The sequence below is a fragment of the Colias philodice genome, chromosome 15 (assembly GCF_061535455.1).
Source record: "Colias philodice isolate Cphi_HAF_F1 chromosome 15, ilColPhil1 Martin Lab GWU primary, whole genome shotgun sequence".
Classification (NCBI taxonomy): Eukaryota; Metazoa; Arthropoda; class Insecta; order Lepidoptera; family Pieridae; genus Colias; species Colias philodice.
In genome coordinates, this window is record NC_143100.1 from 11,272,019 (window position 1) to 11,287,768 (window position 15,750).

The window sequence follows — 15,750 nt, forward strand, 5'->3', positions numbered from 1 at the left end:
CTGAGATCTCTGTACGATGCCGCAACCATGTCCGTCCAAATCCAGAACCAGTGTACCAAACGCATCCATCTACGGCGAGGCGTGAGACAAGGCGACGTAATCTCGCCGAAATTGTTCACAAACGCTTTAGAGGATATGTTTGGGACACTGGATTGGAAAGGACGAGGCATCAATATCAATGGCCAGTACATCTCACACTTGCGATTTGCCGATGACATAGTCATTATGGCTAAATCGCTGCAGGAACTCAAGCAGATGCTGAACGAACTAGCCGAATCCTCCTTACGCATCGGTCTCCGCATGAACTCAGACAAAACGAAGATCATGGTCAACAATCATGTTTTACCGGAGCCGATCATAATAAATGGAGTCTCCCTAGAAATTGTTCAAGAGTATGTTTACCTAGGGCAAATGCTCCAACTAGGTAAGAACAATTTCGACGGTGAGATCAACAGGCGGATTCGGCTGGGTTGGGCGGCTTTTGGAAAACTCCGTCGAGTCTTCGCGTCGTCACTACCACAATGCCTCAAGACAAAAGTATTCAATCAGTGCGTCCTACCAGTAATGACCTACGGAGCCGAGACGTGGACACTGACAGTACGACTGGTCCACCAACTTAAAGTCGCTCAGCGTGCTATGGAGAGAGCTATGCTCGGTATTTCTCTGAGGGACCAAGTCCGGAACGAAGTAATTCGCCAGAGAACGAAAGTTACCGACATAGCTCAACGGATTAGCATGCTGAAGTGGCAGTGGGCCGGTCATATGTGCCGCAGAACGGACAACCGCTGGGGCACACATGTACTAGAGTGGAGACCGCGGCTCGGCAAACGTAGCGTAGGACGCCCTGCTACAAGGTGGAGTGACGACATCCGCAGGGTTGCTGGGCATAACTGGCGTCAACGAGCGAATGACCGGGCTCAATGGCGTGCCATGACTGAGGCCTATGTCCAGCAGTGGACAAACATAGGCTGTTAATGATGATGATGATGATATTTAAGCAAGGTCTTGTAATTTTTTATGATGATTCAAGTAGGTACACGCCTATACAGACGGGGGAATTCTATAAATAAATAAGTATATAATAAACACGGAAATAATCTGAGTATTAATAAATATTGTGAAGAAAAATATTACTCATCCCTATATTTTCGTTCGTTAAAACTAATCAATAATCAGTTTCTAAATCTCACTGCTCCTGCACATAAGTCCTACTTCCTACTAATATTATAAATAAAAAAGTTTGTGAGGATGGATGTATGTGTATGTGTGTATGTTTGTTACTCTTTCATGCAAATACTACTAAACTACATTTACATGTAATTTAGCACACATATAGAGGGTAACTTGGATTAACACATAGGATAGGTTTTATCCCAGAAATCCCACGGGAACGGGAACTATGCGGGTTTTTCTTTGAAAACGCGGGCGAAGTCGCGGGCGGAAAGCTAGTTAACCATAATCGTAAAGCTTGCTTTTAATTTAAATTTCAGATATAAACCTAAATACAACATTGTATTCAATGATTTATTATTATTAATGATAATTATACACACAGTCACACGGGCATTTGAGAAATTATTGGCAATATACAACATTGCAATAATAGTACTGTGCAAATGTAAAAGGCAAACCGTATGTTGCAATTATCTGACAATTTTGTGTCCTACTTAATACTTAACACATCTTAACGAAATTTTGTATGTGTATTTTGGCTACTCTGAAGTGTGTTGATAGAAAATAGAAATATAATGGTACGACTTGTATCCAGTTCAAAATGATATATATCGATTTATATTCTAATTACATACATACTGCAGCTTCATTACAAAATAGTTGTTTTAATATTTCTAAAGATATTTAATTAGCTTCGCAGACTCCGCTGATCTAATCTTAAACTATGCATATTGCAATAGAATGTTACTCGATTTTCATTCATGCTATCAAAAGTAAAGTAAAATGTAGGAAGAATTCTTAATTATGATCAATTTCCGATACACAACGTAATAAAGGTAAATTCTAAGCAACCCTCGTAACTAATGTCGAGCCACTCGCGACAGCCACAAGCGCTGCCACGAGAAGTTAGAAGCGTATAGCGTGTGGCAGCCACCGGCGTCAACCGTGTGCGGCGAGTCCATATAAAATGTATGAAAAGTACAGGAAATATGCCGGTGGCTGCGTTTTGTGGCCGGTGGCCGGTGGCCCGTGTGCGGGAGCCCTAACACCACCAATGTCAAAAGATTTTACATTTCATAATGTGCTTGTATTGGTTTTAGTTAATCTAAAGTTGTCTTTACAAAATGGTATAGCAATTAATCAATTTATCATTTGCATGTGATCTCTACATTTGCATGCAACTGTAAAATGTTGTATATCATTGATATTTAAAAATCATATGCAACATTTTCATAAATAAATAATCAACCTAACCTAACAATAATAATCCAAACCGATAACCTTATTTATCGTAGACATTCTAACAATTTCTTCATACAAATAGTTTTGGAAGACCTTTAGTGGCGCTTCATAAAGTTACCACAAAATTAAAACCTTGATATTTATCAACAAAGTGCTATGTTGATGTTACCCATTCAATATGTCAGCTTTCTATGTCAAGCCTGCTCCATATAGAGAGGTATGTTCTACCGGATTCCTCTAGATTGACTGGTTTCCTCTCAATTACGTTTCCTTCGCATATTTCAAATTGTTGTAAACTGCATGGTGTAAATTGATTGTTATTAAGACAATTATCTTATTTTGACGCGTTGATAACATATGTATAGTAGTGTATGTACCTATTATTTAGGAGGATAGTCAAATCTATTTTTAGAAGGAATTTTAACTACCGACATGCTATGCTGTTTTATTTTTAGGTCAAGTATTTTGAAGTAAAGATCTTCGTCAAAATGTATCTAAATAAGCTCTTCAGGCAAAAATACAATTTACACAAGTATTCTAGCTTTTTCACTTCAATGTATTTATCATTGAATATTTCTTAGTTAAGTAAAGATACACAAATAAATCAGTCAAGGTAAACCATGTTTTAATGATTTATCATTAAGTTATATCACGTTACACTGACCTCGGGTTAATTCTGTGAAAATCTCAATTATCCTATAATCGGCTTGATAGTTAACCACTATTTGATTACTATTTAGTACTAGAACTGTAAAATAGATTAATTGTAGCATTTGTAATTATAGTCAGTATTGAAGTCAGGTTTTCATTTTGTAATTACATAATATAAAATAATTTATCGAGGGTGAAATCGAAAAAAAAAATAATGCTTGAGGATTATAATATTCCAGTATATTTTTTGGGCATGGAATTATACCAAATTTCTAAGTGTATAGACTAGGAAAAGTATTTACAGTTACAGTACCTACATAATATATCGAAAATACAACAATAACAGAGCCTATTAAAGTTATAGTAGAATTTCGTAGCCATAACTGATATTTTTTGCTTCCATTTGAAGATTAAGAAATACGAGTATAGATAATTTGAACATACAAAACGGGACACTATTCTCGTAACTGTTACAATATGATTTGCAATACAATGAATAATAACTTATACATAATGAAAGATCAATTCACCACGAAAATAAGTCAACTGACCTCAAAAATACAGTGATTTTGAACCTTATTGTTAATGTAATAAGAAAGTAATAAATACATAACGGATACTCAATATCTAGAGCATTTTTTGCGCGGATCAATTCAACCGTAACTGTTTATATCGCAATATAATATTAGACAGTAATGAGCCAAGTATTGTGACTGGATTTTAGCCAGATAACCTTAGGCCTAGAATAACCAATTCTATTATTGTTCGAGATTTAAGATAATTTCTTAGAAACCACCTACACACCATACATCGAAATACTGGTAGAATTAATAACTGTCCCAAACTCAAACTCAAAATATATATGTAGGAATATTTCATTAGATTAAAACGATCCTCTGTAATTTTTTCATCAAATTATTATAGCTGAAACTCAAATTTTATACAAGAATTTCTGAAACCCTAACTTACGAAACTATAAACTACACTAATATTATAACGCTGAAGAGTTTGCTTGTTTGTTTGAATGCGCTAATCTCAAGAACTACTGGTTTGATTTTAAATATTATTTCGGTGTAAGATAGCCCATTTATAGAGGAAGGTTATAGGCTATAAATCATCACCTTAAGACCAACAGGAGCGGAGCAATGCGGGTAAAACCGCGGAGCACAGCTAGTAAATAAAAATAAAAATAAAAATAAAAAGCCTTTATTGTTGATCTTAATTTAAATTACAAAACTTTTCTAAGTATGCCTCAGAACTAATTACTACTAAAAATTTACTAACTAATTATACTTTATAAACTATATTTATATTTAAGTGATTTTAGTTCGGCAAACGGTAGTTATTCCTCAACTTGTCTTCCGACAAAGGCCTCCTCTAAAGATCGCCATTCTGTTCTGTCCCTAGCCTTTCGAGTCCACGTTGGACCTGCTATTTTCCGAATACCATCTTCCCACCTTGTAATTTGTCTTCCTCTGTTCCTTTTGCAGTCTATCGGGTACCATTCTGTTATTTGTCTAGTCCATTTTTCCTTCTTCTCTCTTATCATATGGCCTGTCCATTTCCACTTTAGTTGTTTGTATGTTATATATGCATTCTTGAATTTAGTTTTACTTTTAATATCTTTTAGTTTTTCTCGATCTTTTCTCTTAACCCCTATTGTACTTCGCTCAATTCCATTTTGACAAACTTTTATTTTGTTAGCCAGTTGTTCTGTCAATGCCCAAGTTTGGCACCCGTATAGCAAACATGGTAAAATACACATATTAAATACCTTTCTTTTTTCTTTCATTGGCATGTCTTTGTTCTTCATAACTTCGCTTAGCGACCAGTATCTTTTCCAGGTGTTAGCTATTCTTCTTTCTATTTCCTTTTTCATGCAGTCTTCGGTAGATATAAGTTGTCCTAAGTAAACATACTCATGTACATATTCTATTCCCACTCCGTCTAATGTTATGGTATCATTTTGTGTAGAATTTGACATAATTTTAGTTTTCATTAAATTCATCGTAAGGCCTGCCTTTGCACTTTCGTCAGCTAATTGTTGCAGCATTGATTGTAATGTCTTTGGGCTTTCCGAGAAAATAATTATGTCATCTGCAAAACGTAAGTGGCTCAGGTATTCGCCGTTAATATTTAATCCTAGATTCTTCCAATCCAATTTCCTAAATATTGTTTCTAAGACTGCTGAGAATAATTTAGGAGAGATAGGGTCTCCTTGGCGTACGCCTCTTCTGATGGGAAATTCTTGGCCAATAGTTTCAAGCTTAACTTGCGCTGTGCTCTTGGTGTATACGTTTTGAAGAATTCGTAAGTATTTTGGTTGTACGCCCTGCGTTTTTAGTGCCATCCATATAAACTCGTGTTCTAACGTGTCAAATGCTTTATTAAAATCAACAAACCCTAGATAGTAAGTCTTGTTATATTCTTTATATTTTTGCAATATTTGTCTAAGGGTGTGAATGTGGTCTATAGTGGAAAAATTTCGACGAAAACCAGCCTGCTCTTTCGGCTGATTTTCTTCAAGGGTGTTTGTAATTCTTGATAATATGATTTTTGAAAATACCTTATAAATATTCGACATTAAGCTAATGGGCCTGTAATTTGATATATCTCCTTTATCACCCTTTTTGTGTAGTAGTATAATGGTTGATTTTGTCCAATCGTCGGGAATTTTTTCTGTTATGATAATTTCGTTAAAAATATCTGTAAGCTTCGGAGCCATCACTGGTAATGTTATTTTCAGTAGTTCATTTGTAACGAGATCTGATCCGGGAGCTTTATCGTTTTTCTGTGTATTTATGGCTTTTATGGTTTCCTCTGTAAGTATTTCAGGCACTTCCTCTTCATCAGTTAATGCGTCATTTTCTTTTACATTTTGTCTTTTTTTTTGGCTTTGGTATAGGTTCTGGTAAAAGTCTGTAGCAGCTTTTAGTATCTCCGATCTCTTTTCTGTAGTTTTACCGTCTTTCTTTTTCATACTTGTTATCCATTCCTTTTTGCAATTTAGTTCTTTTATTGCCTTTTTTATTCCTCCTGTTTTTTCTATAAAATTCTTCATTGTATTGGTTCGTTTTGTCTTTCTTTCTTTGCGCAATTTTTCATTAATCAATTTACTTAGTTCAGATATTTTTTTCCGGTTTTCTTTTGTTTTTCTATCGTGTAGTAGTTCCTTGCGTTTTTGTAGTAGTGCCTTACTTTCAGATGAGATTTGTTTCTTGGTGTTTGTATTTGTTTTCTTAGTTACAGTTTTTAGTTTGTGTAGTAGCTTGTTATATTTTTCTTCTATAGGTAAATGTTCTTTTGTCTGTAATGATGTTTTAAGATTTTTTAGCAATAATTCTGTGTCGCCAGTATACTGAACAACTGCATATTTATTATGAAATTGTCTTGTTTTCTTTGGATAAGTGCCTGCCATTATAGCCCGTACCATTCTATGATCGGTGTTAAAATTTAAATTTTGTATGATCGACAGGTCTTTGAAAGCTTTTCTATTATTGGACATAATAAAGTCTATTTCGTTTTTATGAAGGCCGTTAGGTGAGATCCATGTCCACTTCTTTGTCAATTTCTTTTTATAAAAGCTGTTTAGAACACTTAATTTGTTTTCTAGTGAAAAGTTTACCAACCTTGTACCGTTCTTGCTTCTAGTGCCAAAACCAAAGTCTCCTATGGAATATTCTTCGCCCCTATTTTGTGTTCCGATTTGGCCATTAAAGTCACCCATCAATATCACATTTTTATGTGATGTTTCGATGGTGTTCTGGAGTTCTTCATAGAATTTATCAGTTTTTATTAAATCTTCCTTCTTGTCTGATTCGGTTGGAGAATATGCTTGGATAATGGACCACTTTTCATCGTTTAGTTTTATGTTAAGAATTGAGATACGCTCTGATATTCCTCTTAGTTCTATTATGTTGTTTGCTAAATTCTTTTTGATCATGAATCCGACTCCATACAGTCCTGGTGTCTCTCCTTTATACTGTAGTATATACTTTCCACGATCTTCAATTTGTTCTCCAAACCTTCTCATTTCGCTTATTCCTATTATATCCCATTTTATATCTTCCAATGCTATTTCTAATTCTTGGAGTTTTTCAGGTGTTCTTAGAGATCGACAGTTCAAAGTTGCTATATAAATATCATTTGTTTTCTTGACTTGACTACATGTGTTAGTGTTTATGTGTATGTTGGCATTATTTTTAACCTTTAGAGGGTCGTGGTCATATTCCCCCACGAGGACCGGTCGGCTTGGGGGAGTGTTATGATTTGTTTTTACATTGTTATTTTTATTAAATGAATGTTGTATTTTCCGTTTACCGACATTTAGTTGCTATTGTTTGTTATCTGTGGTGATGGATGGGAGAGAGTTGCGTCTCGTCCTCAATAAATCATAAGCATTTAATATTTTGTTGTTCGGAGGCATTAAGGTTTGTTGTTTTCTTGGTTGGTTTGTTTCAGGGGACGTTGATGTTTTTCTTTTTTGCCGATTATCATTTTTATTACTATTTATAACACTTTTCCCTTTTATTATTATTTTGTCATATTTAAGGTATGCAATGTTTCCTTTACTCCTCTCTTCTAACAGTTGTGGCAGCAGCATTTTCCTTTTTTCAAGAACTTCTTTAGTATAGTCTTCTGTGATGTAAACATCTTTAAAATTTTTCTTTAATTTCATAACAACATTTTTTTTCCATTCATTTGCGAAGGAAACTAGGGTAGGTCTCGGTTTATCAATTGGTTTTTTCTTTCCAATTCTAAAGACATTATTTACCTCTCGTTCATCGAAATCAATGCCTAGGTCTGTTTTAATAACATTCTTCACTTTTTCAAGTAATTCTATGTTCGAATTCTCGTCTTCTTTTAAGCCAAAAAATACTAAGTTTTTCTGCTTTTTTGATCTTTTCAAGCTTTCTATATCTTTCTCGAGGTTTTCTAATTTTATTTTTAAGATCTTATTTTCTTCGATGATAGGCTTTAGTTTTACATCCAATATTTCCATTACCCTGTTAGTTACAGATGTTTGTATTTCGATGGTTTGTTTTTGCGTTTCAATTTTTAATGATTCAAATAAAAGTTGAAACTGATCATCCATATTTTAAATTAATATTTGACTATAATGGAACGTAATGAATAGCAGTTTTATTTCCTTTATGTTGGTATCACTCAGTTATATGAATGACACTGTCATCTGTCAATTGACGTTTTGACAATGACTAATAATTTCTAGTTTGGAGGGTAGATAATTTCTAGCAAAATAGTAATATTACTTGCCAATATATAATTAAATAGTCCAGAATTACGTGAAATCAACACTTCCTTACTTTTAACATCACTTATATTTATATTTCGTGTTGTTTTTATATCGCCAAAACAGTGAAAATAACTTTAACTAAGATATTCTCGGGAGCTGCTTTATTATGATGTTCACAGTTTGACAGCCGGTAACGGCACAGCTAGTATGTATATACAAATACTTTATGTTTACTTATTTTACTATTTTCTATTTGCTATAATATGTACACATATCTAATTTTGTACGGTACAAAATTTTATACGAGCCATCAAGGCTATTGAATGTCACAGTTTCATAACAATGATACTGACATTGTTCCCACAATACCTACGTACTAACGACCTTAATTTTTTACACCGTGGGTATAGTTAGAACATCTTGTTTTGTTAGTAATAATGTATAAATCTTAAAAATGCATGCAATATATTTTGTTGTTTAAAAATATTTCGAGATATGAAAAGTTATGTAATAATTTTAACAAAGTTTTTATCTCAGTACTTCGTTTAGATATACTCACGATTTACTAAATACCAACATGCATTTGTTCCAAGAACGTGAAATTATTTAAAGATACGTGAACATTTTATAAAAGTGTGGTGCATGACCTACACATGTTATACATTATTATGGTACCGTTACAAAAATGTCATTAATCCATACTAATATTATAAATGCGAAAGTAACTCTGTCTGTCTGTCTGTTACTCAATCACGCCTTAACTACTGAACCAATTTTCATCAAATTTGGTATGGAGATATTTTGATACCCGAGAAAGGACATAGGATAGGTTTTATCCCGGAAATCCTACGGGAACGGGTTTTTCTTTGAAAACGCGGGCGAAGCCGCGGGCGGAAAGCTAGTAACATATAATTATTTACCTATCAATTTTTCATTGTTTAATAGATAAGACATATGTTTTTGAAAGCCTTCTATTGTTTTTGGTGCGATTAAACACTATAGTATTCTGTGACTATGGCCTTAATTCAACAGTGGAGATAAAAAAAATATGGCATGAGATTTAAGACATATTATTATGGTGATTAAAAGGAAATCAGTAAACACTTTTTTATTGGAATAGTTCATAACGTTTTATTGTTTATCGGTTAAATCTCTACTAAAAATATCATTTTTGCAAATGTAAACTTTATAAACGATATTCATAATCCATATTTATTAACATTCTAACCTTCAATCAGATATATTGAATAAATGAAACAGATTTATTTGTATTCACTTAAACGCTTTCATTAATGAAATATAACGGATCATTTGTTCGAATAGCGTGGGTGCTGTAATCTAAACCGATTGTCTAAGCTCTAGGTCATATAGCCAAAAAGGACGACCCGACACACCTTGAATGTCGCCAAATATGATTGAATTATGTATACAAATAAGAATAAAACTAAAGATATACTAACTGACCCGACAGACGTTGCCTTACGCAAACTGTTAAACACCAAAAATCAAGATAGTCGCTAAGTTTTTTACTTCATTATTAGCGTTTATTTCTTAAGATGTTCTATCATAAGATCTTTCTCCTGGTGATAACGGACACAACAAAAATAAAAATTTTCGAAAACGGTGCAGCCGTCAACGCGTGATGCAGTGACCAAGGGAATAATAAAAAGTAAAAGAACTAAAACCCAACTACGACAAAAAACGACGCTGAAAAAGTATAAAACAAGATTTTCAGAATTCCACTATGTAGAGATAAATTTTCATGTTTGGAAAGGCGTAGTCACACGTTGTCAAAGTGCTACGGTAGATAGTATATGTATATTCAAAATGTGCAAGTAAAAAGCTTTCAAATGATACCAAACACGGCATATTTATCTTAAGTTTATTTTTTTACTCTGTATGTTTTGTCCGCTAGAGGGCGCCACATTAGATTTTGTGAAACCCCATATAGCCTATAACCAGCGGACAATTAAGACGCTTCTAATGATATGTCATTTGTCGAATTCTGATAAGTAGTTTAGAAGTTACGAGGGAACAGATGAACATAGATACATACATATATACATACATACATACATAGCCTGTCAAAATCATAACCCTCCTTTTGCTTTGCCGTAGTCGGGTAAAAAGGGGATTCATTGTTATATTATAATTATGTATAGAAATGATAAGAATGAACTTTATACATGCCTAATTATATGTTTTTAATTGAAAATTTTAATTTACCTCAATTTCCAATATGAATCTTCATTCAGTAGTTCCTTAGAAATTCTTTATAAAGGAATTTAGCTAATTGTCAATTTAACGAGGTAAAGCACAAATTTTTAACGACGTTATTTCTCGCAGACAGTAATTAAAAGGTTTATAAGCGCTATAAAGCTGAAAGTCCAAAACGATATCGTCTTATGAATATTCAAAAAGTGTAACGAAACTGATATTTTGGTTTTTATGGCATTAAAATGCTTTATAAATATAAATTTATAAAGAATAGAAAAAATTCGATTGCTCTGGCGGGTCACGAGTGGCTGAGTTGGTCAGGCATCCGCCCCGGAATGACGCGAAAGGATGCGGGTAACGAAACTGTTTGATAAGTTAGCCATTCAAATGTATTCAGGAAGTTGGAAAAGGATGCGGAATATTGTAAAACTCTCTGTGTAAAACTAAAGTTAAGTTGTTTCTACTCCTGATAGGTAGAAAATTTTATTTTCATAAATTACGCATTTTTGATAATAAGAACTTGCGGCATCGTTCTCCTGACAAGTGGAAAATGGTATTTTAATAAATAACGCATTTTTAATATTATGAATTTTACGACGTTTTTTATGTATACATATTTTAATTGTTAAAACGTATCATTGTTCACTGTATAGTGTATTTTACAAAAAAATTACCTTTTTTTACAATAAAAATAACATATCCAATAAAGGCAAGACCCCTTTCAATATAATAATATTATTTATCTATATATATTTTTGTTCATGAACATTTAAAGGGAAAGCAGTATCTTCTAAAAAGTAAGAACGTATATCAGAGCATATAGCGAAGCTATTGTAAATATTTGAAGTTGTTAATAAATATCATAATACAACTTTAGAATAAAACCGACTTCATTCATCTTATTATTACTACCACTGATAGAATACAAACATACAATAATATTACTAAACTAGATGAGTAATATTTGGCAGATAATTAAAACATAGTTGGCCCAATACATTCACCTTGTCTGCGAGTGCAGACCGGTTGGACGCAAAAACTTGACTCAGAGAGACCAAAAATGGCAATCAATCTTCACATCATTATATTTTCGAGACGAGCGTGGATGTAGAGTTGCTAGATGTGACAAAGTTTTGATTATAACAAACATAATGGTTGCCGAAATATGAACTAAAAAGTTAGTCCGTTCGCGTTAAGAAAATAGTGAGTCATCGTTGTCCGCCGGCCTGGCCACGCCCCAAATTAGAAAGTCGAGTTCACAGTGACCAGTTGAAATCTTACCTTCGAACAAAACGGTTGTGTATTTTGCGTGACTCGTTCAACAATAAATTTTGAAAATGAATACTTCACCAATTCGAAAGAATAAAAGTGGATCAATAATCCATAGCGGAGAGAGACGCATAATTTACAATGTTTATAAGTACTTTAAATTGTGTGATTTAAATGCAACTGTGGAGAGCATAGTCATAAAAACAGCAAGTGCATGCGGTGTGTCCGAAAATACTGTTTATAAAATTATTAAAGAACAAAAGGATACCAACACATTAAAATCACCCGTGAACATTTTTTTTTCCATTAATAATAATTTAATGTTTAAAAAAATGTTTGTACTTTTTCTCCACTGTGAATACACCCTCATCCTGTAGTTGCACTGATGACTCACTATTTTCTTAACGCGAACGGACTTGATAATTTCTAATGGTCGTTTTATTAATTTTATTCCATGTATAATACAGAAAAATGTTTATATATAAAATCATACATAAAATATAGGTATCATTTCAATATGTACAAAAAAAGATTTTTATTTAAATACCATCTAGCCACTTTAATATAATATTGCTACTTATAATATCTGAACTTAAGACCAAACGCGTAAAATTATCTTGACCTCAGGGTGCGTCAGGTTTCGACATAAATACTTCGACATTCTCACGCAATTACAATTTACAATGTTTTGAGTTTAAGAAAATAAAAAATAATAAAAAAGACGTGTGGCACTCGGGGACTGCCGCGGTAAAGCTATTGCATAGGCCATAGCGTGCCTTCAAGCCACACCTCCGCGCCCGTCGGAGTGGGGAGCGTGAGGTTTTATCGTTACGGAATTTCTGGATTCGGTCCCCGCGCTCAAGGCCCGCGATAGAAGCTATGCAATAGCTTTAAAATAAGTTCCTCTTTTTTGTTTCATGGATTGATTGATGCATTATTTATAGAGTAATAACTGAAAATAATGTCTCAGTTTGTATTTACTTGTATAGTGCATTCGAGGAATTCCAGATGTCGGGTAATTCGGAATATTGTGAATACCACTTCAGAGCATCGTTTTATTGTGAGCATCGTGAAGCAATATTATTCATATTTGTTTAATCAAGCAATAGTTACGTTATTGCATTTACCCCGTCATCCGAAATTTCCCTAATGCACAAATTTCATAGAATGCCAATCAATGTCTGTAGTAGGAACTATATAGTGGAGCGCCGTAAGGTTTATACCTCGGAATCCAGGGCCAGTCAATGAATCTTAATATAAACCTTGAAAATATGTTTTTAATAGTATATAGAAAAATGTTAAAAAAAATTTTTTTCGCGCTCTCAATTTTTTAATAATTATTATAAACAATTATTAATTTTTTGGAGTTTTCATTGATTTATATTATTCAAAAGTCATATTTTAAAAAGAACAACTATTACAAACTTGAAAACTTGATCTTGGATCTTTAGGGACTGCAGATATACCGATGAAGGTCGGGTTGGAGAATAGAGGGGATAACAGCAGCTGTTCGGTATTATTCATGGCGGGCCCTCACAGGATAGTACACGACGTTATAACTTGCTAGACTTAATACGTAGCTGTTGTTTTCGTTCCGAAAAATATTTATTTCAGATTTTTGTTTATTAAAAATTAATGTTTATATTATTGTGCAGTGAGTGTGATAAAAGTTAATTACTGAACATTACTGAGTTTTAAAAACTTTGAAAATAGTGGCATAAATTGTAAGTATTTGTTTTTCATTTATATTACATGCTTTTGAAAACAGTTATGAATATTTTGTAATAAATCGATGTTAAAAGTTAGAATATAATAGCAGAATTTAATAATATAAATCATTAATTATGTAAAAGTTAGTTATTAATATTACTAATATTTGTTGTTGCAGCCACGTGTCGCAATGGGTGAACCATCCAGTATTGATAGTACAAGCAATGATTGCCTCATTTGTGATAAAATCGGATCTAATTCTGAATTAAGCTCTCAACTAGGAGATATTATAAAAGTCACTAGAGGCATATCATCATTAAAAGCTGCATCTGCGGAAAGAGGGGATGGACTTTCTCAGTATATAAATACTCGCGACTTTGTCTACGTGCATTCGGTATTCAGACAAAATAAAGGATGCATTAATTCTTATTAAAAAAAAAGAACACCACATCTGCATGCTCTCCACCTAAAAAAAAGCTTTGAACAGCTACTTCAATTGATTTTGATTGGAAAACTAGGTGCTTCTTTTGTGAAAAAGAAGCGGATGAAATGAAGGAAAGAAGGAAGTCCAAGTCGTCAAGACAACAAATCAGCTACGTCACTAGTACTGATTTCAAGAAAAGTATTGTAAGTTTGATATGTGAAGACAAAAGTGAATATTGTCGCAATATTCATAAAAGAATTGTAGGCGTGTTAGATTTAGTAGCTCAGGGAGCTAAATATCACGCGGATTGTTACATGTGTTTAAAAACAACGCTAAAACAGACTCAGAGGGAGAAAAAAATTCATCTTATTTACACCGCAAACAATGACGCAACGACCAGCTCCAGAATCTTTATTAAAAATTATTTTTTGCTCGTGCAAAACAGGATGTGGAGCATCTTGTGCGTGCAGGAAAAGTGAATAAAACTGCACTGCAGCTTGCTTAGAAGGCAATGGTGACAGCTGCACTAATCCTTCACCTACAATCTATATCAACGAGATCGACGACGACGACAATAATGTACAATGATGTAATAATGTGTATAGTTAATGATAAATTTTTTTTGTAACTTATTTTTACGATAATCTAATAAATTAACATTGAAGTTACTCTGCACATATAATTTATTACAAATAAAATTAAATTTTTCACTATAAACACTTTTTCCCCCTTCCGCCTCTCATTTTTCAGTAAATTGTTGTTAAAAATTGTTGTAAATCGAGATCGGTCAAATTTTTTTTTTAACTTTTTTATTTGAGGTTTTAATAATGCAGTCTCATACTTGATATACAGATTCATTGACTGGCCCTGGGTTCCGAGGTTTGAGCATTTTTATGCCTTACGGCACTCTACTAATAAGTGATACGTAAACGTTATTATAAATATTCGAATGATTCTGAGTTCGATTCCCAATGGAGACAAATAATATCGATCAATAGAAGACATGACGCTAATCACACGCCCGGAAAGAAATAGACATTTTAAAAATTATTATGTGCAACACGTTTTCTTATACCCCTGATATACACGGGACTTATATAGTTTGTGACAATAGGTAATAGAGAGGATCCAAAAACAATTTGAAACATACAGGGTGTTCCACCTATGGTATATACATTTAACATTATACATAGTACACGGTACGCTGTGTACTCTGCTCAATGAATGTCTTCTTATGACTATTACGAAATAAGCCTATGAAAAATTATACATTTGAAATTGCACTAAATTTGTGACGACACCCTGTATAAAATTTTATTACTCATATTATTATAGTGTTGTGTCAACGATATTTTTCATTATTCATTACTTGAGTCAAGGAGATCTTGTGATTTTCAAACTATATATTTCATACAAATGCAGTTTTGCACGCCTCATAAGCGAAGCGTTGAGGTGGGTACTACAGTCACTTCGCGCAAAACATCTGATTTTTCAAACTTAAAATGTCTTTATGTATCATACATTGCACTTGTAAGATAATACATACACACACATATTAAGAAAAAACACTATTTTTAACGTTCATGATATTTTTGATGTCATTTTTGTTATTTAAACTAGTTAAAAAACAGTTTAAAAAAGTTCTGTCTTGGACGTCCGTGTGTCTGTATGTGCGGATCCTTTTTCTTGTTAACACGATAGCGACCGAAATACTTTACTAATCGAGTCTTTTTTTTTCTCTTACGCTTGAGTATGCTCAGGAATAGAACCCTTTCATTTTTCAGGGTCTGATTCGATGTGGTTTAATTGT

The 15,750-nt window shown here is 33.3% G+C and overlaps 1 protein-coding gene across 1 annotated transcript in view; it reads left to right on the forward strand.

The window, feature by feature from the left end:
- LOC149482510 (proton-coupled amino acid transporter-like protein acs) overlaps window positions 1-15,750 on the forward strand; it is a 51,075-nt gene that overhangs the window by 21,344 nt on the left and 13,981 nt on the right. The window lies entirely within an intron of this gene.